Raw genomic sequence first — 27,613 nt, forward strand, 5'->3', positions numbered from 1 at the left:
AGGCCAACGTGGGGCCAATATTACAATGTGTGCTGCCATTTCAGAGAATGGTGTGAGCACACATATTCCACGCATTGGGCCCTATAATACCCAACTTCTCCTGGCCTTCCTAAATGCACTTTACAGACACCTGATTCCAGAACAAGAAAGAGGTTTAGTTAGACCACATTTGCCTAATTATGTTGTTGTGTGGGATAATGTCAGCTTCCACCGAACCAACAGTGTTAGGGACTGGTTTGCTGCACATGAAAGGATAACAGTGGAATTCCTTCCACCGTACTCTCCATTCCTAAATCCAATAGAAGAGTTTTTTTCAGCATGGAGGTGGAAAGTGTATGATCATAGACCACAAAATCAGATGTCTTTGTTGGATGCCATGAATGCTGCATGTGAGGACATCACAGCTGACCATTGCAGGGGATGGGTGCGGCATTCAAGGAGATTTTTTCCACGGTGTGTGGCAATGGAAAACATCAGATGTGATGTTGATGAAAATCTTTGGCCTGACCAACGTGAGCGACAAGATGTCCACCAAGATTAATTTTAATTTTTTTCCCATGAATGTTATTTGTTGTTTTTTTGTATTTGTGGTAATACACAAATATGAAATGTAAAGTGAAATCTTGTTACTCTTGTCAGTTACTTTACATGTACAGTAATACACTTGTATTGTGTATATACACATGAAGTACAAAAATAAACACTGTACAAATACAAATGTTCATAGACTTTTTTCTTCTACATACTATTGACTTTTCTCAACAAATATGAGATTTTAGTTTAAACCCTTAATTTTCATGGTTGACTGTTGTGGTGAAAAAACAACTAAACATTTTGACCAGTGTGGCTCACACAATGACAAAAATACTTTAGATTTTGGTGGCCTTGGCCAAATTATTGACACAATAACTAGGTTTTGAAGCATGAATTGAAAGGTTTTGGGTGAGTAACTACTTTTTGCAGACATGCTATAACGTTTTGAAGTTCCTGCAAACAGTTGTGACATTTGCACTCACAGTTTAGAGAATGTTAAGACTGTTTCGAAAAACGTGCCAAAGCAATTGAGAAAAACTGTAAAGTCCAAACCACCATTATTTATTCATGATTTATATTAAATCTTGTTTCAGTACAAGAATAAATTCCACTTATTATTTGCTTTGTCAAGTACTATTAATCATGCCTGAAAAATTCCTCACACAATTTAGAGATCATTGTGCTGAGAAACAGGATGTGAATGATGAAGGTCAAAGTCTCCATGCCTGTTGTAAACTATTGTAGTCACTAGGTGGCGATGTAGCTTTAGATTAGACAAGCAAGCACCTGAATCCAGCTCTTAAACTAAACCAAACCCAAAAATACTAAACCACATGCAGAGTTTTTGAGAGAATAAAACACATTCATTGAAATACACCTTAATAAAAATTTAATCTCCAAAGTAAACAAATCTGCAAATGGTGGTTGATTGACCTGAACAAAACAGCTCAAGTGTAAAACTAAGAGAGACTAAAGAAGAAAATGATGCAGTAAACATAGTACAAATTCACCAGATAACATGTAAAACTATGCTGACTGGCTCTAACTTATAAAAGCATATTTTTCTTTTAAAATGGAGCACACCACTTGCAGAGAAATACACTCAAAAAATGTGTGAGAGAAGAAAACAACACTCCAGCATTGTTCATGTCTGTAAGATAGGGACTGCGGACACCATCCACTGCAATGACAGCATGGCTTGCATTTACTGTACTTCATCTCAATGCATCCTTGCTAAATAAAATTATCAATGTAAATAAATAAAATATGATTTCTAACCCCAAAATGTTGAATCACAGTGTATATGGTTAAAAATTAGAAAATGGAGTGAAACAAATTGGTTAGGTTGTAACAGAGAGTCAAGTAACTTGGCTTACTCTGAATCTGCTCATGCACAACAAGGGCAAAATGATCTGTCTCAAGGATGCATGAGAGTTTGCTCAGGTTATCAGTTAGGTGCACCGACAAGTAGAGAAACAAGTTGACTATTAAGCGATCACATTACCTCTGTCAGTACAGCTCATTTAGTAGAACTGTTTGTACTGATCATTTCTTTGGCATGTACAATTAACATGTTATTATTCAGCTTTTCTATCTAAGCCTCAGAAAAAAAAAGCTTTGTTGTAGACCATAACAATATACTTAAGGATTTTTACAATGTTTCAAGGTTTATTTGTTTTTTATTTGCATGTACAGTATGATAGCAAGGGGTGTGTGTGTGTGTGTGTGTGTGTGTGTGTGTGTGTGTGTGTGTGTGTGTGTGTGTGTGTGTGTGTGCCCACCGTTTTAAACTGTTTGTAGAGAACCTTTCTGATGGGATCAGATGGCCTGGCCTTCCCAGCCAAAACGGATGAGAGCATGTTCCCCAATGTGACCATGCCCAGAATCTGCCTACAGGGAGAAAACCAGAAACCAGACTAGGCTACACCTTGCTTACCATCTACAGTCAAGCCTGAAATTATTCATACCCCTGGCAAATTCTGACTTAAAGTTACTTTTATTCAACCAGCAAGTTTCTTTTTATTAGAAATGATACAGACGTCTCCCAAAAGATAATAAAATAATGTACAAGAGACATCATTGTGGAAACAAATTATTACTCATCTTTTATTTACATTTGAACAAAAATCAATAGAAAATCATCTTTAGCGATGAGCTCCAACACTTTCAGCTTGGAGGGTCTCCTTGCCATCACCCTGATCTTTAGCTCTGGTCGTAAAGAGATACGGCAGTTCTGCATCCTAATAAATGCAACTTATTAAAGGTCCCATATTGTACACATTTCTGGAGGTTTATTTTAGTTGTTGATGTCCTTAAGAATATATATTTGCGGTATAAGTGCCAAAATCCATCTCAATATATTTTTACAGCTCCTTTTTTAGGAGCTCTGTCAAAAACAAGTAGATTTTGGCCCATCTAATTAATATTCATGAACCTCTCTTCTGATTGGCCTGTTGTTTTCTGAGTGACGCACAGCCAGGCCAACCACAGTTAACTACGGTCACGTATGCTGTAAGTGAGCTCAGAGCAATAGAGAGAGCCTAGCCTGCTGATACTCAACAGGATATTTCAGAATGATCATTAATGTTTTTTTTCTTTTTCAAACACCGAATGCAGTAAGCTACATAACTGTTGCTTCAGTAAAGCCCCTTTCACAATGCGCGCTGATTCTGGAAAATTACGGGAACGAGCACTGTGTGAACAAAAGCCAGAGCCGTAAAGGCAGTGTTGTAGTGATGATGCACGTTATCATGCGACTCTTCACGATGAAAAAATACGTGCAAAGTGGAATGAAGCAGCGATCAGGCAGAGCCAGCTCCGCACTATCAGCGCTGAAGCACAGTTTGTTCAGGTTAGTTTAGGTTTAGTGAAATCTTTTTGACTGTACTTGGATCAAATAAATGCAGGCTTGGTGAGCAGAAGAGACTTCTTTAAAAAACATAAAAAAGTCTTACTGTTCAAAAACTGAACAAAATTAAGTACCATCAATGGGGTAATAAAACTTGTTTTCTCTTTGAATTAAGTTGATTTGGCAAGTTCAAGTTTTCATCTGTTAAATGGAATAACCCAAGAAAACAGGTATTTGTAAAATATTTCCACATAAAATATAATTGAAGACTTACTGTGAATACACAGTAATTGTGACACTGCATTGATTTAAGTGATTAACACTCATACTGATCTCCTTGAAGCCATGGGACTAAAATCTTAAGAGGCTTGACAAAATGGTGACGTTGTAGATAAACCAGTTTCTGGATGAATCACCTACCCGGCCTCGTCCACCACTGGGGTTTGGTCAAAACCCTTCTCTTTCAGGATCTGAATGGTTTGCTTGATGGACACTAAAGGCAGCACAGTCAGTGGGGTGGAGAGCCTGAGCTCCTGTAGAGTGAGATTCCACCACCTACAGAGAGACAGGGGGAATGGGACAAGAGTAAAAACTCACAGTAAAACAACACACAGAAAGAGTCATTTGGGAGAGTGAACATGTCTCCACATTTAGAAGCTGAACTGTAGCTGTAACCGTTTAGTCAAAGGTTCTTTAAAGAACCATTTCTTGCTTACCTTTTTATAATCCACGGTTCTATGGCACCGTGAAGCACCTTTATTTTTAAGAGTGTAGTGCAGTAACAGATTACGAGACTGTCTATATTTGAACAGGATATTAGTGTGTAAATTACATGGGCGCTTTCAAAGAAAACGTGTGTATGTAGGTATGTGTTTGCGCTTACCATGGCTTGTTGACTACAAGATCCTCCTCACTCAGGAAGCCTTTTTCACGCATCCACTTGTCGCTAAGAAATTTAGACCTGGGGGTGAGGAGAGCAAAGAATTTGTTTTCAGCATTCATTAACAAACATAGTTGCAAAAGCATGCTACACTACTGTTACATGACCTCACTGTTACGTTTACATTACCAAGTGGATTTCAGTCCACTGATCATGACAGCATCAGGGAATTTACATGCTAAGTACAGTACATACATACATACTGTATTTACTGAGGAAGTAGCACACAGCGTTAGTACAACTAAATGTAGTGAATTTTATTTACTTTTAAGCCTGACAACTGCCGATTTAGTTGTTTTAAATAAAAAAAGTGTTTGTGCTGCATTAAAATTTTAAGTTTTGTCAACTCAAATATACAAATTGAAATTGAAACATTATTTTTCAAGTGTTATAAATTTATTTTCTAGTTTTGTTAGTTGTTTTAAGTGTACATTTTTCTGTTATAATTAAACTCTATTTGGAGCATTTCTTTACTGCACATTTGTTAATGTTATGCCTAAAATGTATTTTAATATCATACATGTAGTTGCGGATTGAGTCGGGGAGGATCACCAGCGCTGGCTTTCCTTCAGCTCTTTGGCTACATGCACTGCTGCAGCCATGGCTGTGCCTGAACTACCACCTACAAAACAGTGACGGAAAACAGAGTTCAGATACATGCTTAATTTCACACTTATGAAATGTGACAGATGAACTACGAGTCACATACCACACAGAAGACCCTCCTCTCTGATGAGCATACGAGACATGGTAAATGACTCTTTATCATTGGACTTGTACCAACTATCCACCACCTGAGACAGTAAATGTGGTAAAAAGATTAAATGGATATTGTGCTGCATTTGCTGGAATGATGTGTGACACCTTAAACCATCTATTATTATCTATTTTCCTGAAGAGAAATTTGTCACACACTATTATGAATAAAACTGGTGCAGACAGCAAATAAAAAATGGCAAACACTCATGAAAGTCAGTTTAGTGGTTACAGATGATAACATGGTGATGCAAATAAAGAGATTTATACATATTTATACAGATATTTACATATTTACATGCTTAATAAAAGTAACTTGCAATTGTATTTTTGTTATACTGAACTGGTATACTTGAAGTCTGCTGAATTGGAATAACAAATTTTGTGCTTAATACACTTAAATTCTGTGGAAGTAGTGCTGAGGTCCAGCTAAAGATATACTGAAGTATATCTGACCATATCTGACTGTTAAAGTTAAACTATTTCAAGTAAACTTCAGGTACACTTTTAACATATTGAACTTAAATTAATATCAGTAAGTCTTAAATGAGAAGTTCACTTTCAGAACAAAAATTTACAGATAATTTACTGACCCCCTTGTCATCCAAGATGTTAATGTCTTTCTTTCCTCAGTCGTAAAGAAGTTGTTTTTTGAGGAATACATTTCAGGATTTTTATCCATATAGTGGACTTCTATGGTGCCTGTGAGTTTGAACTTCCAAAATGCAGTTTAAATGCAGCAATTCTAGCCGAGAAAGAAGGATCTTATCTAGCGAAACTATCAGTTATTTTCTAAAAACAAAATGTACAATTTATATACTTTTTAACCTCAAATGCTTGTCTTGTCTAGCTCTGTGTGAACTCTCCCATCTCATTTTCTCATGGCCCACTGTTTGCAAAGGGAACGCACAAGGAGGGCCAAACATCCTTTACAAAAAAAGGTAAAACAGCGATGTAGGATGATTTTGAAGTTTTCAAATTTAACTCAATGCAAAACATTCAGCTGGTGGAATGCTAAGGGGTTAAACTGCATTTTGGAAGTTAAAAATCACAAGCACCATAGAAGTCCACTATATGGAGAACATTCCTGACATTTTTTCCTCAAAAAATAATTTATTTATGACTGAAGAGAGAAAGACACAAACATCTTGGATTACAAGGGGGTGCGTAAATTATCTGTACATTTTTATTCTGGAAGTGAATTTCTCCTTTAAATGATTTGAAGTATACTTTGTATGAAACAAATGTATTTTCAATAAATTATGGCATAGTTTTTTTTTTTTTTTACTTGGGAAAACATAACATTTAAAAACAAAATCTATTTCACTATTTTAAAAAATCACTGTTCTCAACATATCTAAACCATTTTCTTTCTCACTGTGGCTCTTTACAGTTTTAGTAAAAAAAAAAAAAAAGGGTGGAACCTCTATGCACTTCAAGATTTAAATATATGGAAAAGACGTGTATTCTCTCAAGGATTCTGCTTTGATAATATGAAAATAGACCAGACGGCAACCATTGCAAAGAAATGATAATTTCAGGACATAAAATTTAAGATGGGTCATGGCCAGGGGCGGCGTTTGCTATGGCAGTATGGCAGTTGCCATAGCATAGCAGTCAGAGTTCACACAAATCCAAATATTTTGAGAAGAACAGACCTGAACATTGCTAGGTCAATGTTCTTAGTGACAATTTTTTTAGTAACAATTTATAAATCATAATGGCAGACTGTCAAAATCATATAAAGGTATACATGCATGCATTATCGAAAAAGTACATCTTAATAATTTTCTGTGTGGAGTGTGCGCAGTCACAGTTTATTGCATCAATTATTGTGTGTCTTTTTCATTAGCTCCCACCTTGCCACTACCTACTTATGAAATAAAAACTGCACAGACAAGGTAAGACAAATGTTTTTATATAATTTACACACTGGGATTTTATTTAATAGTGCATCATGCACTTATAATGTGGGTTTATCGTTCAGGAATGTTGTCGTTGTGTGAATGGCCACAGGGAATTATGCCATACTAGGTTTTTGTGAAATGCCATCACTGGCCATGGTGAAGGGTCAACTGTCTTTAATATTAAATGGTCATTTCAGCCACATCAAAGCCTACTGTGTAAATGCACACTTACAGATCTGTCCATAACAGTGGGGACAAATTCATGTCCATTGCGCCTCAATCTCATATTAAGTCTTATCAGTCTTATTCAGCTCCTCCGGGGCAGTGAGAAATTCACATGAGGCATTGTCATGCAAGCCACTCAGCTAAGACCTTATTAACACAGTTTGACACGTCAACGTTTGGCATTCCGGCGTATTTGGGACTTCCACAACAGGTACAGAGCAGCAATAGTAGATATCTCCAACATGGTTGATGACGGAAAAATATTCTGCAGATAGTCTAGATCAAGCCAGTAACACAATGCAAATATTTGGATTGCTTTTGGTGTGCATACAACATAACAATATGCTTGTTTTAAAAAAAAACAGCTAAGTTGTCACCTCATTACTGAGAAACATAATGTAGCTTTTAGTAGCAAAGTTGTTGTATTTATAAAAGTCACGGGACAGGTCACTAATGTAACCTTGGTTCCCTAAGATAAGGGAATAAGCGTTGCGACAATGACACTTATAAGGAAAATGAAGCTAGCGCAAGTTCTGCCAGGAAGACTCAATCGGTCGCGTCACTAATTACCTCCTCATCTCCCAATCATATAATTTACTGTAGCTTTAAAGGGTAGCGCTTACCATGTCTGAGTTCGCAGATGCTGTCGCTCCAGCACACAGCCGTGAAACTGGAATCCAGCTGCAGTTTGCAAGGAGCAGAGCCGTTAAACTCTCTCAAACTGACAGGATTTATCACGGATACCATGGTTACTTCATTAAAACCGGCTGTCGGCATAGTTTAACGTGAACCGTGCGGTTCTCTCCCTCTGCGGATGTGTTTGCGGCGCAGGAGTCGTAACAATGTACCGTCGTCTCGCTGGCGGCGGTAGACAGAAGCAGCGGCTAGAGCTCAGTCTGGCGAATCTGTGAGCTGGAGCTGCTCAAGCGGCGGCATGAGGCTCTGATCGCCAGCGCGCTCGCGCTACACGCGCCAACCCGAGCCGGAGAGAGCCGAGCGGCCGAGCGTCGACACGAACCCGCGGTGCTCACCAATGCTGTCGCTCCCGTACCTCCATCCTCGAAGCCCAGCAAGCTCTCCAGTCTCGATCTAGGTAAAATCCTATTTTTCTACTGGTGGTGGTGTTTTGCCAAAGCGGTTGGCACTTTCACGAATTGTATGGCTAGCTACTAAAGCAAGATGGCCTGCGGGTTATACGTCCGTCAAACAGCTGTACACGCTATAGGTTCAAGTGGCTGCAGCTTATGCTGCCTTCATGCGCTATCGTAATTATGGTAAATACCAATGCTATCAAGACGGCCCGTGGCCCATGCGTTCTATCAAAAGATGGCCTGTGTATTCAATCATGCGTTCTATCAAAAGATGGCCTGTGTATTCAATCATGCGTTCTATCAAAAGATGGCCTGTGTATTCAATCATGCGTTCTATCAAAAGATGGCCTGTGTATTCAATCATGCGTTCTATCAAAAGATGGCCTGTGTATTCAATCATGTGTTCTACCAAAAGATGGCCTGTGTATTCAATCATGCGTTCTATCAAAAGATGGCCTGTGTATTCAATCATGCGTTCTATCAAAAGAGGGCCTGTGTATTCAATCATGCGTTCTATCAAAAGATGGCCTGTGTATTCAATCATGCGTTCTATCAAGAGATGGCCTGTGGCCCATGTGTTCTATCAAAGGACGGCCAGCGGCCACGCATCCTATTAAAAGATGGACTGTGGCCCATGTGTTCTATCAAAAGATGGCCTGTGGCCCAAGCGTTCTATCAAAAGATGGCCTGTGGCCCAAGCGTTCTATCAAAAGATGGCCTGTGGCCCAAGCGTTCTATCAAAAGATGGCCTGTGGCCCATGTGTTCTATCAAAAGATGGCCTGTGGCCCATGTGTTCTATCAAAAGATGGCTTGTGGCCCATGTGTTCTATCAAAAGATGGCCTGTGGCCCATGTGTTCTATCAAAAGATGGCCTGTGGCCCATGTGTTCTTTTAAAAGATGGCCCGTGGCCCATGTGTTCTATCAAAAGATGGCCTGTGGCCCATGTGTTCTATCAAAAGATGGCCTGTGGCCCATGCGTTCTATCAAAGATGGCCTGTGGGCCACGTGTTCTATCAAAGGACGGCCCTGTTTCACGTCACAATCAAGGATACCAGGAGCATATGTTCATTTTCACGATAGATATAAAAAAAAAAAACAGCTAGTGGTTCATTTAAGATAACCATGAATGGCACTCATCTAAATCTAATTTTGTTTCTCTTTCTTTCTCCATCTAAGCCAGGAACCCCAGGATTCACGACCGATTTGGTAATTTTAAAACCGTCCTTTGGGGGTGGGCCCTGTTCCGGTGGATCCTAAAGTCCACCTATCTTTGGGGGTGAGCGGCGCCCCGCCTTCGTCTTCAGGCGGGACTCGCTGTTTCCGTACCCTCTGAACGCATGTTACGAACGGGGCCTACGCCAAAGAACCTGATTGCTTGCTGAGCTTCTACATAAACGTAATCGGTATAGTATAAATTCTCCTGAGTCTTTCTGGTAGAAATGAAGCTAGCGCAAGTTCTGCCAGGAAGACTCAATCGGTCGCGTCACTAATTACCTTCTCATCTCCCAATCATATAATTTACTGTAGCTTTAAAGGGTAGCGCTTACCATGTCTGAGTTCGCAGATGCTGTCGCTCCAGCACCTCCATCCTCCCCACCTCCACCAAGATGGAATCTTCCTCCAACTCTTCTACTCCACCAAGCTGGGTCATCCCTCTATTTACCACATCACTATCAATCAGGCTATCCCCTCCTTCGTGAAGACTCAGATTGTCGTTCCTCAATCCCCACCATCACCAGTTGGCCCCCGCCTTCGTCTTCAGGCGGGACTCGCTGTTTCCGTACCCTCTGAACGCGAGTTACGAACGGGCCTACGTCAAAGAACCTGATTGCTTGCTGAGCTTCTACATAAACGTAATCGGTATAGTATAAATTCTCCTGAGTCTTTCTGGTAGAACTTCTGTTTACTCTGATATTGAAGGGGGAAATGTGGTAGATTACACAGAAAAGATCCACGCCTTCAGGGCAGGGACGTCTAAATAGTAAAATCTAAAGAAGGTAAACAGTGTCAACCAGCCAGCGGCTGCACAAATCTCCCCGATAGAAATCCCACTGTACCATTCTCTGGTAGAATTGCCCTGACAGCTGGCCGTCACACCAATAGAGCATTGCAGGGCTTTAGTGTCTATTATCCAGTGAAATAGCCTCTACTTTGTAACCCTTTGAGACGCCTCCAAAGCACACAAAGAGCTGCTCTAATTGTCTGAACAGTCTATAGCACTCAGCACACACCCTGAGTGCCCTAATGGGACACAGCAAGACGGGACCCTGTTCACCATCCACTGCGGGGAGAGTTAACAGGGAAATAGGGCGAGGTGGGTTCAGTTGCCTAGCTCCCCTTAGGAACTTAAAGGGATGGTTCACCCAAAAATGAAAATTTGATGTTTATCTCTTTACCCCCAAGGCATCCAAGATATAGGTGACTTTGTTTCTTCAGTAAATCACAAATAATGATTTTTAACTCAAACTGTTGCAGTATGTCACCGCATTGGGATGGCTTGGAGTTCTATGGGGAATCGGATATATTGTTTAGACATAGTCCAGATGTACAGATATCGGATATTTATCTAAATAAAAATACACATTTGAAAGTCGCTCAGATTGGAAAAGACAAAAATTGGATCTTGTGCAGATTTTTGTTTAAATGTGTGCAACAAATGCAGCCAAAACTGCTGAGAAATCTGGTGGATTTACACCCCTATTTATCTTCATTATCTCACCTTTTCCATGCTCATCCTCTCAGGCATGTCTGTCACACGGAGAGTCAGAGACGTGCGGATCCATTTGCAGCATTTATTGAGAATCGTAAACAGGCAGGAATAATCACCAGGAAAACAGGAACAACGTAGGAAATCCAGGAAACAGTTCGATACACAGGCAATGGTCGCAATGGCAGGTAGCAGGAATCGTCAACGGGGTACACAGTCCAGAGTCATACACAGAGAAACCAACACAAGGGAAAACGCTCGGAATTACGACCATAGGGAACGGTAAGACTTCGCCAGGTGGCTGTGTGTGTGAGTGGCTTAAATGCAGACAGTGTGATGAGGTGCAGCTGTGAGCAGTAATCAGTAAAGTGAGAGCAGGTGAATGCAGTGATTAGAGCAGTGGCTTGTGGGGAATGAAGTCCATGAAGTGTGGTGCAAGAGTACATGAAGGCAGGATAGACCAGATACATGACAGAGCCCCTCCCCAAGGAGCGGCTTCCAGACGCTCTAACCACCTAAAACAACCTGGAGGGTGGTGGAGCGGAGGCAGAACAGGGGGAGGGATGGAGGGCCAGGTCCATGTAGGGGTGCTGGAACCACGAACTGAGGCGGAGCCGACGGAGGGAGAAGCCATGGTGGAGGAAGGGTTGGCTCCTCCATGGGGCCGACCGACGGAGGTGGAGCCGGTGGAGCCCGAGGCGGAACCGGAGAGTCGATGGTCCTAGGTGACACCGAGGATCTGGAGGGCCAAGGCGGAACCCAAGGCTCTGGCGACCCCGGCGGAGATGGAGGTCCGGAGGTACGCAGCGGAGCCGGAGTGACAGAGGATCGAGGCTGTGCCCACGGGAGGGAGGAGGTCCACAGAGCCGGCAGGACGGAGTGATGAGGCGCAGCCGGAGGAGTAGAGTCCAGAGGCGAAGGTGGGGCGACGACTGACCGGGGCGGAGCCGGAGAGACGATGGAGCCCGGAGGAGCTGGTGGGCCGACGGCCGACAACGGAGACGAGGGAGCACAGAGCCGGGGTGGAGCCGCAGGGTCGGAGGACCGAGGTGGAGTCCAGGACTCTGAGACTGGAGGTGATGGTGAGGGATCCTTCAGTCTGGACACCGATGGAGACTGGCAGTCCCACGGCAAATCCTCTGCACCGAAGGTGGGATGTGGGTGAGCAGAGGGACTGTCAGGAGACAGAGGTGGCGGGACTGGAGCAGCAGGGAGGGTGGGTGGGAACAGTCCATGCATTAGCTCCGTGACCAGAACCGGGCAGACAGGAATCTCAGGACGACTGGATGGAACCAGCGGAGGCTCTGGAAGGCTGGGCGGAACCAGCGGAGGCTCTGGAAGGCCGGGCGGGACCAGCGGAGTCTCTGGAAGGCCAGGCGGAACCAGCGGAGACTCTGGAAGGCCGGGCGGAACCAGCGGAGACTCTGGAGGGCCGGGCGGGACCAGCGGAGACTCTGGAGGGCCGGGCGGGACCAGCGGAGACTCTGGAGGGCCGGGCGGGACCAGCGGAGACTCTGGAGGGCCGGGCGGGACCAGCGGAGACTCTGGAGGGCCGGGCGGGACCAGCGGAGACTCTGGAAGGCCGGGCGGAACCAGCGGAGACTCTGGAAGGCCGGGCGGGACCAGCGGAGACTCTGGAAGGCCGGGCGGGACCAGCGGAGGCTCTGGAAGGCCGGGCGGGACCAGCGGAGACTCTGGAAGGCCGGGCGGGACCAGCGGAGGCTCTGGAAGGCTGGGCGGGACCAGCGGAGGCTCTGGAAGGCCGGGCTGAACCAGCTGAGGCTCTGGAAGGCTGGGCGGGACCAGCGGAGGCTCTGGAAGACTGGGCTGAACCAGTGGAGGCTCTGGGAGGGCAGCCATCTTGTGCAATGGCTCTGGAAGGGTGACCATCTTGAGAGCAGACTCTGGAAGGGCAGCCATTTTGCGAACAGACTCTAGAAGGGAGGCCATCTTGTCAACAGGCTCTGGGGGGGTGTTTACCGTGGGAACATTGTTGTCATCCTTGATTCCCACAGTAAAGGGAGAGCCACTCATTTGCAGAGCAAGGTCCACATAAGTTTGTAGAGTCCAGCCAGGTTCGAACATGGGCATGAGGGAAGCCAATGGCTCTAAGAGTCCTCCACGGAAAAAAATCATCAGGCAGCCATCATCCATAGTAGACTGATTAGCCAATTCGATGAAGTCCATCGCATACTCCTCAATAGTCCGCTCACCCTGCTTGAGACGCATGATCTGTACAGTGGTGTTCGTGCTGGAACCGGATGACTCCACAATAGCTGCTGGATCCTTGTAATGGCGAAGTCTTCTGTCACAGGGAGAATCAGAGACGTGCGGATCCATTTGCAGCATTTATTGAGAATCGTAAACAGGCAGGAATAATCACCAGGAAAACAGGAACAACGTAGGAAATCCAGGAAACAGTTCGATACACAGGCAATGGTCGCAATGGCAGGTAGCAGGAATCGTCAACGGGGTACACAGTCCAGAGTCATACACAGAGAAACCAACACAAGGGAAAATGCTCGGAATTACGACCATAGGGAACGGTAAGACTTCGCCAGGTGGCTGTGTGTGTGAGTGGCTTAAATGCAGACAGTGTGATGAGGTGCAGCTGTGAGCAGTAATCAGTAAAGTGAGAGCAGGTGAATGCAGTGATTAGAGCAGTGGCTTGTGGGGAATGAAGTCCATGAAGTGTGGTGCAAGAGTACATGAAGACAGGATAGACCAGATACATGACAATGACACTGATGCAATGATAACCTTTTACTAATGTTGCCAGGGCAAGACCGATCCCTGAAATCACACATATAATCAGTCTGTACTATCTTGGTCAGGGTCCCTTTCGGTTAAAAATCATAGTCCGGAGACACCTAGACTAAAAAGGGCAATTTAGCACCGACAATTAACAGACTGTAACAGTGTCATGTGCCCCCATTGACTGTATTTGCCAGACTAGGTGGCACATGAGAGCTGGTTCTCCAGCATTCCAGTGCCTGAATTAAACTAAATGGAGCAGAGGCTCTTCCTCAACATGACACAGTTAAAAAAAACAGTACTTGCTTTCAAGATAGATATTAAAATGAGAATAAACATTATAATGCCTAATGGTGCAAATACACACCTGTGTTTCCTGATGTGGGCTCAATGATGGTGTCTCCAGGTTTAAGGATGCCGTCTCTCTCAGCATCCTCGACCATACGCAGGCTGATTCTGTCCTTCATGCTGCCACTAGCATTGAAGAACTCACATTTAGCCACTAGACAGACAGAAAAAGAGAAAAAAAAAATCAGTTTAATTTCAAATTAAATGCACTGATTTGAGATTCAAAAATACTCTCCACCATTTATGATCCCCTGCTGATTTTGTATGTTTGCCCACCAGTGTTGTGCAAGTTACTTTCAAAATGTAATACTTTAATAAAATGTTATATATTACTAGTTACTAGTTACTAGTCTTTTAAAAGTAATTAGTTACATGACAATTTTACTGTCTCTAAATTGTAATGCGTTACACTACTTTTAAGTTACTTTTGAGTTACTTTAATCAAAATATCCACAGATTATAAAATGCCAAAATATACGTTTATAGCTGCTCATTATACATTAAGTTTAGGATAGCTAGCATAAAATTATAAAAACTTATTTAGGTAGGCCTACCGGTATATCTATTAATGTTACGTTGTAGTTTAGGTTAAACATATAAGCACAAACCACATTAATACATTCATAATAGAGCCCGACCGACATATCAGTGGGCCGATATTATCGGCTGATAATAGGCATTTTCCAAACTATTCGGTATCGGCATTTATAATGCCCGATAAATGAATATTTCAAAAATAAAATAAAAATGGACGAAACAGCCTTTAACCATGTCATGAGTGTTGGCGTTGTATAGTTTATCCACCAGAGGGCACTCTACACCGTCCCTGTTGGCAACACTCGTGTATAGCGCCACACATCCTGCAACCCGCTGATCCAGCCAGAGTCGGGCAGAGAGAACCAGTTATCCGCGAGAGAGATCATCGTTGAAGTGTGTTCATGGTAGGGTTGGGAATCGGATACTTGTTATAAAATAAAAATTTCGATTCCTCTTATCGATTCCTGGGTGCATTTTTTCATCTAGTGATCTGCCAGGACCTTCCGCACGTGCAATCTACCAGGACCTTGTGTGGTAATGTAAACATCAGTCTAGTACAAGATGGATCGCGTGAAGTGCTCAAAAGTGGGGCTACGCTTTGTAAAAACCGAAGACAAAGCTATCGCTGCATGCAAACTTCATCTTAGAGATCTGCAAGGGATGTATGTTTTAGTCCCGCACCCGCCCGCTCCAAAAGGAATTTCGTCCCGCAAAAGTCCACATAAAAGTAACTTATACCCCCGCAGGAAGACAGGTAACCCTCACTTTAATGTTAAGGCAAAGTTGATCAGAGTAATAGTAACGAACTCGCGCATGCCTAATGTGTTCCTTCTTGTAAATCGGACTCGTACATTAGGCACGCATAAGTCCTCTGTTGATTCACAAACTATTCATGATTTCGGGGCTCTGATCCATAGTATTTTTGTGTGAAATTTCTAAATATTTGCATAGTTTTCAAAATGAATGTCCTGTGAGTGTTTTATAATGAATGCTTACCCATAGAGGTGGATCTTGTAAGGGTCAGTGGTGTTAATGCACATATGAGCACCAGCATAAAGAGATTTAGTATCAAACGTAGCTTGTACATAAAAGTTCGCTTATCATTTACACGTGTGTGAAATCCAATGACGCCAAGTGTGCGTTGCAGACTGTCGTTCAGCCGGAGCATTAACGAGTCACATAATGGATTTAGATCGCTAAATAGTAGGTTTTAGAAGGCAGGCAGCAACTGATGATTGAAAATGGTTTGATGTAGCTTGGTGGAAAGAATTTAAAAAGTGCAGGTAAAGGGAAAGCAAGCTGACATTGTAATTATAAGGTAGCTCATCTCTGTAGCTGGCACATTGATAAAAATATATATTTAATTAGGAGCTCTAGCTGATTTTAATGTGTGTTTGTTGAATCTGCCGTTTTGAATCGCAACATTTTAGTCTCATTACTGTGATCGCATGTGCTCTGTGTAAAGTTACAATGCAGAGGGAGTGCTTACTTACCACACAAGTTCAGCTGCTTGTCAGTGATACTCAGGATCTGTAAATCATTCGCCGTCATCAGTTATTTCTCCGTCATTCACCATCATCAGCGAAGTCGTCTCTCTGTTTATATGGTAAGTGAAATCTTGTCTACAAAATCTTTTGTACTGCAATGTAACAGGCTAGCGCTAGCATTAAGCTAACCGTGTCCCTTCAGTGGCTTGCCTTGTTTTACTGATGTGCTGACATTACCGATGATTGGTCTATGCAAATGTTGGAGGTGTAGCTATTAACGATCCCGGGGATATTGCGTAATAGTCAGTGTTATGTTGGAATTGACCTATTTTTCGGTGGTCTTTTGCAAACACTAGATTTATATAAGAAGGAGGAAACGATGGTGTTTGAGACTCACTGTATGTCATGTCCATGTACTGAACTGTTATTATTTAATTATGCCAAGGTAAACACAGTTTTCCATTCTATGGCACCTTTAAGATCACTTGGACTTATTTATTATATTTATGCAGACGACACTCCGATTTAGATTCACTCTGAACATGGTCAAAATGTAGATGTTCCTTTCTTATCACCAGGGGCGGACTGGCCATCTGGCAGACTGGTCATTTTTGGGCCAAGCTACCATATTTGTCTAAGCGGCCCATAAAAATCTTAGCAGCTTATATTTTTTTCTGCGTAAATTAGTTGAGAGTGCTATGGTCTTTGAGGCTGTGTAATGTATTTGTCAAAAAAGTCAGCGTAGGATTTTTGCTAGGGATGATTTTTGTCCCAGTCCAGCCCTGCTTATAACTTAGCATTGCTGAGAAGCATTATATATTTGATTTGAGCCTGTCTTTTGACCAACATGCGAAATACACTGTTAAAACAATTTTTTTCATCTCAGAAATAATGTTAGACTCCACCCTATGCTATCCCTTTATCTGACTGAAAAGCTAATAATACTTTCATATTTTCCATTGACTACTGCATGGGGTTCCTAAAACCACACTCAACAAATTGCAGTGTGTTGCATGGATCCTGACTAGAGTCAGAAGAAATCAACACATTACTCCAATACACGACCCCTTAGTATTTGTCTGCACTTATAACTTTGTAACGTGTGGTCGAGGGAAGGACAAGCAGAGGATCCAAATGCAGCAAAAGTTTATTTAAACAATAACAGAAAGTAAATCCAGGCATGGGCTCAGGGCAAAACACAAGGCAGGACATGGGCACACAAAACAGCCATACAGGAACAACACCAGACAAAGAACCCTGTACTACTGTTTTCGTCTACTTTGTAGTAAGGAAGTAGAATTTTTTTTGATGCAGTTATATAAAAATAAATAAATAAATCACATGTCCTTAAATGATCATGTGATTTTTGTGTCCTCATAGGACACAACAGAATAAACACACACACACACACACACACACATGTTGGGTTTACATGTTTTATGGGGACATTCCATAGGCGTAATGGTTTTCATACTGTACAAACTGTATTTTCTATGGCCCTACACCTACCCTACACCTAAACCTAGCCCTCACAGGAGATTGTGCACACTTTTACTTCCTCAAAAAACTCATTGTGCATGATTTACAAGCCTGTTTCCTCATGGGGACCTAAGAAATGTCCCCACAAGGTCAAAATCTACTGGTATTACTATCCTTGTGGGGACATTTGGTCCCCATAACGTGATAAATACCAGGTACACACGCACACACACGCACACACACACACACACACACACACACACACACACACACACACACACACACACACACACACACACAAACACACACACACACACACAGAGAGAGAGAGAGAGAGAAAGAGAGAGAGACAGTACTGCATGCAGCCAGACGAAAAGACGCATCCTCCACATCTACATAGTGCAGATACTCACAAAGCTCACACTTGAGGCCAAAACCTTTAGGAATCTTGTTCACGTGGACCAGTGGGGGGTCTCTCCAATCCAGCTTAAAATGTTGGGAAGGATACTGGGTGCCTTTGTTCTGTGAGAGAAGGGAGCACATTAAGTGTTTACACACACAGGTCCACAAACATACATTAAAGGTCCCATATTGTCAAAACTGAAATTTTCTGGCTTTTTACATGATAACTAAGGTCTAGGGGCTATGTAACTACCATATAAGTTTCAAAACAGTCAATCCACAGTGAAATGCACACAGCTTGCATAAAGTAGCTGTTCCTTTTCACAAACTGCTGTGACTTCCGTAAAAATGTGACGTCCGATCTACTCAGTCACCGCCTTCAGTCACCACCTCGAGCACCAATCACCATCCCACCCTTCTTTTGCCAAACCCCCAGACCATGCGTCCGGTGCAACAACAGGGAAACAAGTCGAGAAAACGCTGTTCAGTTGATAGATGTCAGGAAATTACATCATTTCACAGGCTTCCGAACAACATTACAGTTTTTCTCCATTGGTTTGGCTCATTTCTTGAAACAGAAATTACATTCTCAAAACAACATGGACAAACCTCCAAACCACTTGGCAATTGTTCACAACAGAATTGAATTTCTCATTCATTTCATCAAATTGCAAATGTCTAAGTACATCTTTGCAAATGATTAAGTACAGATAGCCTACATTTAGCACAATTTCCAAGTGAATAGATCTTGTTGATCTAAACTGATTTGATTACATCAATTGACAGTCAGATGAAACTAGAACTTGACAAATGAAGGAGGAGTTTCACACATCTCAGATGACCAATCAAACAGTATGTTTAGTTACCTGACAGGTGCTGCCCATGACTGTGAATGCTGCCAAACATGTATGTAAAGAGCTTGACCATGCAGGACCAGTACTATTTCTGAACATGGAGGCACCTGGCCAAGTAAATGAACAAGGGCAGCTGCCTGCTCGAGGAAGAGGAGGAAGAGGAGGAGTAAGGGTGCGTGGTGGTGGAATAGGCCATGGTGCACGAAGACACTGTGCTGTCCCGGATGAAATTCGGGCCACAGTTATAGACCATGTCATCAACCATGTTCTCACAATGGCGGAGGCTGGTCGCTGAGTGCAACCTAATGTGCCTCGCTCTACAGTCTCCTCCATCATCCAAACCTTTTGCAGGGAAAACAGGTATGTAGTCAGTGAATGATGGAATTATATGTTGTATAGGACAGGACACTGCACACTGTGTGTGTGCTTGTGTGTAAAACAACAATACAATTACATAGGTAACTCATTCTGTGAGGAATACATAAGGTATACAGTACGAATGAAGTATCCATTGAATTCTATGTCTAGGATTGGACGACAACCTTGCATGGGTGGCAGAGGACAACTTCTCAGTGAACAACAAGAACAAGAGATCTGTAACATGGTGATGGCAAATAATGCCATCACATTGAGACAGATCCACGCTGCAATCCTACAAGATAATGCCATATTCCAAAATGTCAACTCTATAAGCATCTCCAACTTTTTTGGCTTCAGTACCCACTTTACCTGATTTGTGTATACAGGTCATCCAGGATGAAAGTATTTGATTTATCTGACTTCAACATTTTGCCTAAAAACTGCAGCTTACTATATGATGCAATTATCAGTATAATCCTTATTTTGAGGAATATAACATAAAATAAGAAAAAGGCTTAAAGAGCTGCAATTAGGGCCTCCCATGTAAATCTAATACTGTGGGTTTTACTGTAACATTTCAGTAAGTCTATCATTGATGATTTCCCCCCTCCCCTTTCTGTCAAATACCCCCTGTACTACCTCTGCACAGGGGTACATGTACCCCAGGTTTGGAACCACTGGAGTAGTGGCCTGTAGTATACTGAACTTTTGGAGAACATAGAACATTCCTTTGTAATTGAAACGAGACCCCTCACATCCTTGTGTTTGTGGATGAAGCTGGCTTCAACCTGGCCAAGGGCCGAAGACGTGGCCGTAATATTATTGGCCACCGGGCCACAGTGGATGTCCCAGGCCAGAGAGGGGGCAATATAACTATGTGTGCTGCCATATCTGAGAATGGTGTGGCCACTCACATCCCCAGTCTTGGCCCATACAATACACAGAAGCTCCTCATCTTCTTGGACCGCCTTCATTTTGATTTGACCCCTGAAAATGAGAGAGGTCTCGTAGGGCCTCACCTACCACAATATGTCATTGTATGGGACAATGTGAATTTCCACCGTGGCCCGCTCATCAGGGCCTGGTTTACTACCCATCCAAGGACGGTCATGGTGTTCCTACCACCTTACTCTCCTTTCCTCAATCCTATTGAGGAGTTTTTCTCCGCTTGGAGGTGGAGAGTGTATGAGCATCGGGCTCAAGATCAGAGGTCCCTGCTCCATGCAATGGACGCTGCATGTGAAGATATAACAGGAGATCATTGTAGGGGATGGTTGCGACATTCACGCTGTTTCTTCCCTCGTTGCATCGCAAGGGAGAATATACGCTGTGATGTGGACGAGAATCTGTGGCCACACAGACTGCAGCGTGTGGATGGTCAGGAAGGTGAGGACGGCAGGCAGTGAAGAACTGTTATGAAACTCCAGCTTTATTTATAGCACTCTAGTTCCCTTTCGAAGGGAACTCTCACTGCGTCCTCTAGAGGGCGCTTTGGGGAATGCTGCAGCGTGACTCGTGTCTGAAGAATACATAGAAAAACTACATGAAATGGCCGGCGCCAGCGTATGACGTCACCGCTGCGTCACTACCGGGCGACCATAACATAAAAGAGGCGCCCGTGCAACGCAATACATCTTCGCTGTCTTCAGCTTTCTCTGTCTGAGAGTGCATTGGAAAGAAACGGTAAGAATCCTTTCTTTAACTACTATCATGGCGAGCACTAGCAAATCGTTTAAGAGGTGTGTTGATCCGTGTCCTCGTTATTTGACACCTGATGACACACATGATCTTTGCGTATTTTGTTTGGGCGAAGAGCACGCACGCGATGTCCTTGAGGGGCCATCGAGTGTTCATTGCGAGCGCTTTTCTATGAGAAAGCTCCGGTCTCGTCTGTCTCTCTTTCTGAGGAAAGATGAGCGTCCACTTGCCCCTCGCGGTTCGGGTCCTGCCGCTGCCGAGGCACGGAGGAGATTGAGCTCGTGGGGCTCGCAAGTGGAACTGGCTGACGAGCTTGAAAGGGGCCTTTCTCTTTCTTACTCGCCAGCCAGAGACGATGACAGGCTCCTAGCTGATGATGATGCGTTATGTCTGACATCATCAGATCCGGGAGCGATTGCTCTTTTGGGTTGCACCCAAGAAGAACAGGAAGAGCTAGAGATGGATGAGGAGGCTGAGGCTGAATCCTCTCAGCCTTCCTGTCCTGCATACGAAGAGTTGTTGGAGGTTATGGACCACGCCACGGCCAGGCTTGACCTACCGTGGAAGCGGGCTAGAAAGATAGTACCGCGAGGTCGCCTCGACGAGCGCTATCTTTCAGGCCATAACCACTCAGCTCCAGTGAGCCTTCCATTCCTTCCCGATCTTCATGTAGAGATCGAGAAGGTCTGAAGAAGCCGTACTCGTCCCGCATCCATAGTTCATCTATGGCGAACTATGCTAACATCGAGGGGTTGCGCGACCAAGGCTATGAGAAGATGCCCCCTGTTGAAGAGACGCTAGCCTGCTATCTCTCCACGGGGCAGGCATCCTCTCTAAAGTCTCGGTTGAATGGCAGAGCGTATGCAGCAGCAGGTCAGGCGGTGGGTGCATTGCACACCATGGCAGTGCTTCAAGCCTACCAGGCCGATCTGCTGAAAGACCTGGACAATGGTCAGGGTCTCTCCCCTGACCAGGTGGCTGAGCTCCGTTGCACCACAGATCTTGCTCTTCGTGCCACCAAGCAGGCCGCTACCCATATGGGTAGGGCTATGGGGGCTATGGTGGTTACGGAGAGACATCTGTGGGTGAACCTGGCTGATGTTGGGAGGAAAGAGAAGGGCTTTCTTCTCGACACACCGGTTTCGCCATCTGAGCTTTTCGGTGCCTCCGTCGAGACGGTGGTCTGACCTTATAGCTCCCCTAAGTCTAGTGTTCCCTTCAGAGCACCATCTCAGGGTGGAAAGTTTTCCTCCCTTCCTAGGGAGGGAATCTACCCTGGGTAGACTCTGAGAGTGACTACCTTCTACAAGGATGTTGGCGTGCCCCCCTTTCCTAAGGGTTCACTGAATCAGAGCACCACTCCTTGGTGGCCGAGTTTCTTCCCTGTGTGTCAGGGTAAGGAGTTTGGCCTTCATACTTCAGATTTTTACCCTCCAGCCTTGGATTCTGGATGAATGCTCCCCTCTATGAAGGATAACAGTGAGAGCATTCGCTCCTGTTGGGTTACGCAGCTCCCCTTCTTTGGAAGGGTCCCCTTGAGCGCCAACCCACCTTCGTGAGATTGCCAGACCTTTATAAAGGTCATGTGGACCGGGCTGTGCACGCTCCCCCTTCTCATTAAGGGTTCCCTGAGAGCAGTGCCCCTTCTGGAGAGCGATCCTCCCTGTGGATCAGGGTTAGGAATTTGTCCTCTACTATCGTCCACTACTACAGGATGGTCTCAGCTCCATGTTTTATCCCTGTTGACAGATAGCTTGCGAGCCTCTGTCCGGAGTAGGGTGCAGCATGGCAATCCCCTCACCGTGAGGGTTATCCCCTTTTTCCGTCTCTTGAGACGGCATGGAGCTGATAGTGAAACCCCCTGGGAAAACACTCTCCTTAAACCCGATCATTTCGGTAAGCGTCCCACGCTATGCCTGGGCGTCTTTCTTAAAATCCACAAGAGTGGTAAGTGCACATACACCTGGGGCACTTCTAATAAATCCACGTGTTGGTAGGTTCCCACCAAGTTTTGAGTTCCTCCTTAAAACCCTTTATGGTATGGGTCACGCGTCTTGCCTCGTTCCCATTTATTGGAGTTGGCCTACAACCCCGGGTCCCCTGGGTTCAACTCTTTAGATATCACTGCTGATGTCTGCCGACCATCCACTATCAGGGCGTGCCACTACTAGTGGCCCTTTGAACGGACCCAGGACAGGTTTACTGCCCTCATATGGGAGCCAGTTCCTGAGGGAACTAGGCCCTATGTTGTGGTAGTTCCTTGCTCTGACAAGTCTAAGTTTCCATTGAAACTTAGCCGTTTCCCTCAGAAGGAATTACTCTAATTCCAAGCCTAGAGCTGTGCCCTGGGTTCTAACCCAGTCCTGGTAGGTGCATAACAGTTCAGGCCTCTGGCCGTGGGGGATAACGTTTTGACAGCCGTCACCACGTCCTAGTAGGGGCAATTCCTCTCAGAATTGTTGCTTAGTGCTCGCTGGCATAGCATGCACTCCCCTCAGCATGGCAGCGGGGGTATATCCGTTCCCCAAAGCCCCCTCTAGAGGACGCAGTGAGAGTTCCCTTCGAAAGGGAACGTCTCAAGGTTACGTATGTATAGAATAGGAAACGAGACACTGCGTCCTCTAGACTTTTCTCCATGCTTCGGACGATAAGCTTCAGACATTGAAGATGTATTGCGTTGCACGGGCGCCTCTTTTATGTTATGGTCGCCCGGTAGTGACGCAGCGGCAGCGACGTGCGCGCCGCGGTGACGTCATACGCTGGCGCCGGCCATTTCATGTAGTTTTTCTATGTATTCTTCAGACACGAGTCACGCTGCAGCGTTCCCCAAAGCGCCCTCTAGAGGACGCAGTGTCTCTTTCCCTATTCTCAGGGAACTGAGGTTACATATGTAACCTTGAGACGTTTTTTGTTTGTGTGTTTATATTACAGTTTATAATGCTGTATACAGTTTCTTTTTGCTCAGATATATGGAAGTTACTTTGTGTGTGGTTGATCATTACAATAAAAAAAGGAGTTACCATTTCCTTGGCAGTATGAGTGCAATGTGTGATGTCAAACCTTGGAGGCTACTCTTACCCTAAAATCCTATTTCTTTTTTTTTTTTTACACAATTGTATTCTGTTAGCTAGACAAAAACAGTACAGTAACCATTGTCAATGAAGGACTGGGCTAAGACTGTAAGGTGGACATGAGGGATATTTTAGTGGTCCTTTGCCATAGTGACAAAACTAGAGATGCACCGATTGACCGGCTAGGGATCGGAATCGGCCGATTTTTTGCATGATCAGCCCGGATCGGTGACCGGCTGGTCAAGTTCTCCTCTTGCCGATTCCTAGCCGATCCCAGCGGTGCGAGCAATTACGTCACAGCCACGCGCGGGCACTCACAGTCGCGTGTAAACATGTTGTTGGTGTGAGTAAAGATGACACAAAGATCGCAGTTTATAACATTTATAAGCCCAAAATACAACGTGAGGGAACAACCACTACAGATGCATTTGTTACACTTCTCTAGTAAATTTCATCTGTGTGTGAAGAAGTTTTATACGGTGGCGTAGCGCAAATATGTGAATGAATGTTCCGAAGTGTAGTACCGCTGGATTAACTGGTGACAAGGCTGAAATGCTTCTCTTTATCAAGAAAAAATAGCCATTAATGCTCAAGTAATAGCATTTAGTACTAGCATTGTTATTTCTACCTGTTTGAAGACACTTTTTGTTATTAAAGTTATTACGTGAGACTATCCTGTGTGTGTGTTTTTTTAAATCCATATAAAATTAATTTAAGAAAAGTAGATTTTTGTAAGTAAACCTGCTTTGTTACTTATATTTTATTTCTAATTTTTCAATGCTCAGAGCACTTTATTTTGTTAAAGTTATTTTATTATGAGAAGATGCTGTAATGTTTATTCATTTCTTTTATTATAAAATAAAAAGAATTACATTGAGGAAAAGATTTTTGTTAGTATAACTATACTATGTTAGTTACAGGAACTAATTTTATACTTTTTCGAAGGCACAAAGCACTTTATTTTGTTATTAAAGTTATTTTGTTGTAAGAACAAACTAATTTTTTGTTTAATTTTGTTAATTAAAGAAAATATTTCTGTATATTCTTTCATTACAAAAAAATCGGAATCAGCAAAAATCGGAAACGGCAGGTCACTCTTACTGAAAAATCGGAATCAGAATCAGCCAAGAAAATTTCAATCGGTGCATCTCTAGACAAAACATCTAAACATTTTGAATTGCAGTGCTTACACAATGCCAAAGGGATGAAGCATTTTGGGGGCACTGAATGTTTAAATGAGAAGGAAATTTAATTTTGACACATGAGTGAACTGTTTTGGGAAAGGTATGATTGCTGCCAGAGCAATTGAGAAGGATATTTGCCATTTTTGTGGCACTGACTTTTTATATGGGAAAGGAATTTAGTTTTGATGCATGAATGAACTGTTTTTGGAGAGATATGCAAGTGAGCTATAGTGTTGTGCTAAACTGTAACACTGTTTTGCCAAATGATCTTAGAATTTTGAGAATGTAATTTCTGTTTCAAGAAATGAGCCAAACCAATGGAGAAAAACTGTAACATAAAACAACAGAGGCACGGCAACTTCAGCCTCTTTCACACACCCATCTCAGAAAATACATGGATAATGTGTCCCATGATTTATTGCTGTAAAAAAGATATTGAGATGGATTTTGGCACTTATACCGCAGATATATATTCTCAAGGACATCATCAACTAAAATAAACCTCCAGAAATGTGTACAATATGGGACCTTTAAGCAATATTAACCATCAACAAACGTGAATGACACCTTTCTGGAAACACCCTCTTCACTGACAAATATGAATTCTGAGGAAAGTGTGTAGTAAAAATATTGTGCTGATATCTTACCATTGGAAGTGCTTGTGGGGTTACTCTGTATTTGAGTCCCCAAGTTTCCATGTGCATCTGCTGGGCAAATCTGGTCGAATCCATTTCCTCTCCATGGTGTCTTCTGATCCGTTCTAAATGTGCTCTACATTCATGGTCTTTGCAGGGATGGACAGTATTTCAGATACAAGTATAGAAGTATATACATAGTATTATGTATTTTTTGAAATAACTAATACTATTTTGTATTTTATAGACTTCGAAAAAACAAAACAAAAACAAAAGTAATTTGTATTTAAATACGTTTAAGTTTATTGTTTTAGTATTTTCATAATGCCAGTCAACCCCTATATTAGGCTGCTGATTTCCTGAATTAACTGCTGTAGCTCAGTCCCCAAACCCAACTATCATGTACAGATGTCAAAAAAATGGCTCCATTCAGAATTGGAAAACAAATATTGTGTGTTCCTGCACAGAAATGTGGAGTGGGCTGGGACCCAATTACGAGGCATTTGGAGGGAGCTGAATCCAACTGTGACCAAAAGTCAATTGCACCAGCTGGATTTAAAACAGTTGAGTGTAAGCCCTATGCCGCAACTTTTTACCTTGTGATAAATATTTACACCATCTAAAACGGGTGTCAAACTCTGTTCCCAGAGTTTAGTTCCAACCCCAAAATAATGTAGTTTTCAAATAAACTTGAAGGACCTGATTAGTTGGATCAGGTGTGTTTAATTAGGGTTGATCTAAAACTGATCTAAAACTATGACTTGGAGTATATATACCCAGTGTGTACGCTGACACATTCTACTCCAGTGATAGTTGAGACCACTGGCGTGGCCACGGATGTGTCGGTGCTATATACTGGATAGCATAGACAAAGAAAGTGAAACCAATGAACAGAATCAAGATACAATATGTTGACAAAACTTGTGAGGAGGTAGTTACTGGAGCAAGAGCAGCTTCTTTTTAAGACTCCTCAGAAAGAAAAAAAACAATCCACTAGATGCAAAAATAGGTAAAACAGATGCATTATAAGATAATATGATGCAAGACACAGAGTGACAGGGATTCCTCTTAATGCAACGTGAGTTTCTTACAAAGTGAATCCACTGTTCATAGTTATGAACTTGAGGACAAGTAGTTTCTCAGATAAACAAAAAACAAGAGAGGAGTATGAGTACAAGAATTCTGTTGTACTGTCTGCTGGGTAGTTGCTCCTCGCCCTGCTGCCCAGGAATGAACACCGTTATCTACTATTCAAGTTGTCTCTTAAGTTCCCGTTCTCTCTGAGTTTATCTCCAGATCTGATACGGCCAGTGAATGGCATTCAGATATGGACAATAAACTTTTGTTTGACTTGCCTATGCTTCTGGGTCCTTTTGTTGTGACAGAATAATCTGAGGATGAACCCAGCAAAGGAGACCCCCATTGGTTTAGAAGTCAAGCTACAGGGTGCGATGCCGGGCCGATATGAAGACTAAGTACGCCGTGGAAAGCCTGACACAATACCTTTCTCATAACTTTTCAGAGCCAAGAATTAACAACTTATTATTCTCAACAGTTTACAGAATGCCATGCCTTTTTGACACACTGTGAAGTAGTTTTTTCCCTCCAACCATCAACCTATTCTGAGGACCGCTCGTGACTGGGGAGCGGCTGTTTGGGAGTCAGAATCTGAGTGCTGCGCACAGTTTGCTTTCTTTAAGGACGAGATGATTGAGGTATTTGCCCACTCTGGACACGGGGCATCTAGACAACTTGTTACACTTCACCAGGGTAGGCAGACAGATTCTGCAATTG

At 43.2% G+C, this 27,613-nt stretch overlaps 1 pseudogene; it reads right to left on the reverse strand.

Annotated features, from left to right (window-relative positions):
- Window positions 1-354: 354 nt before the first annotated feature.
- Window positions 355-25,926, reverse strand: LOC141340069 (cystathionine beta-synthase-like protein; annotated as a pseudogene).
- Window positions 25,927-27,613: the final 1,687 nt, after the last annotated feature.

The sequence above is a fragment of the Garra rufa genome, chromosome 8 (assembly GCF_049309525.1).
Source record: "Garra rufa chromosome 8, GarRuf1.0, whole genome shotgun sequence".
In the NCBI taxonomy this organism is placed as follows: Eukaryota; Metazoa; Chordata; class Actinopteri; order Cypriniformes; family Cyprinidae; genus Garra; species Garra rufa.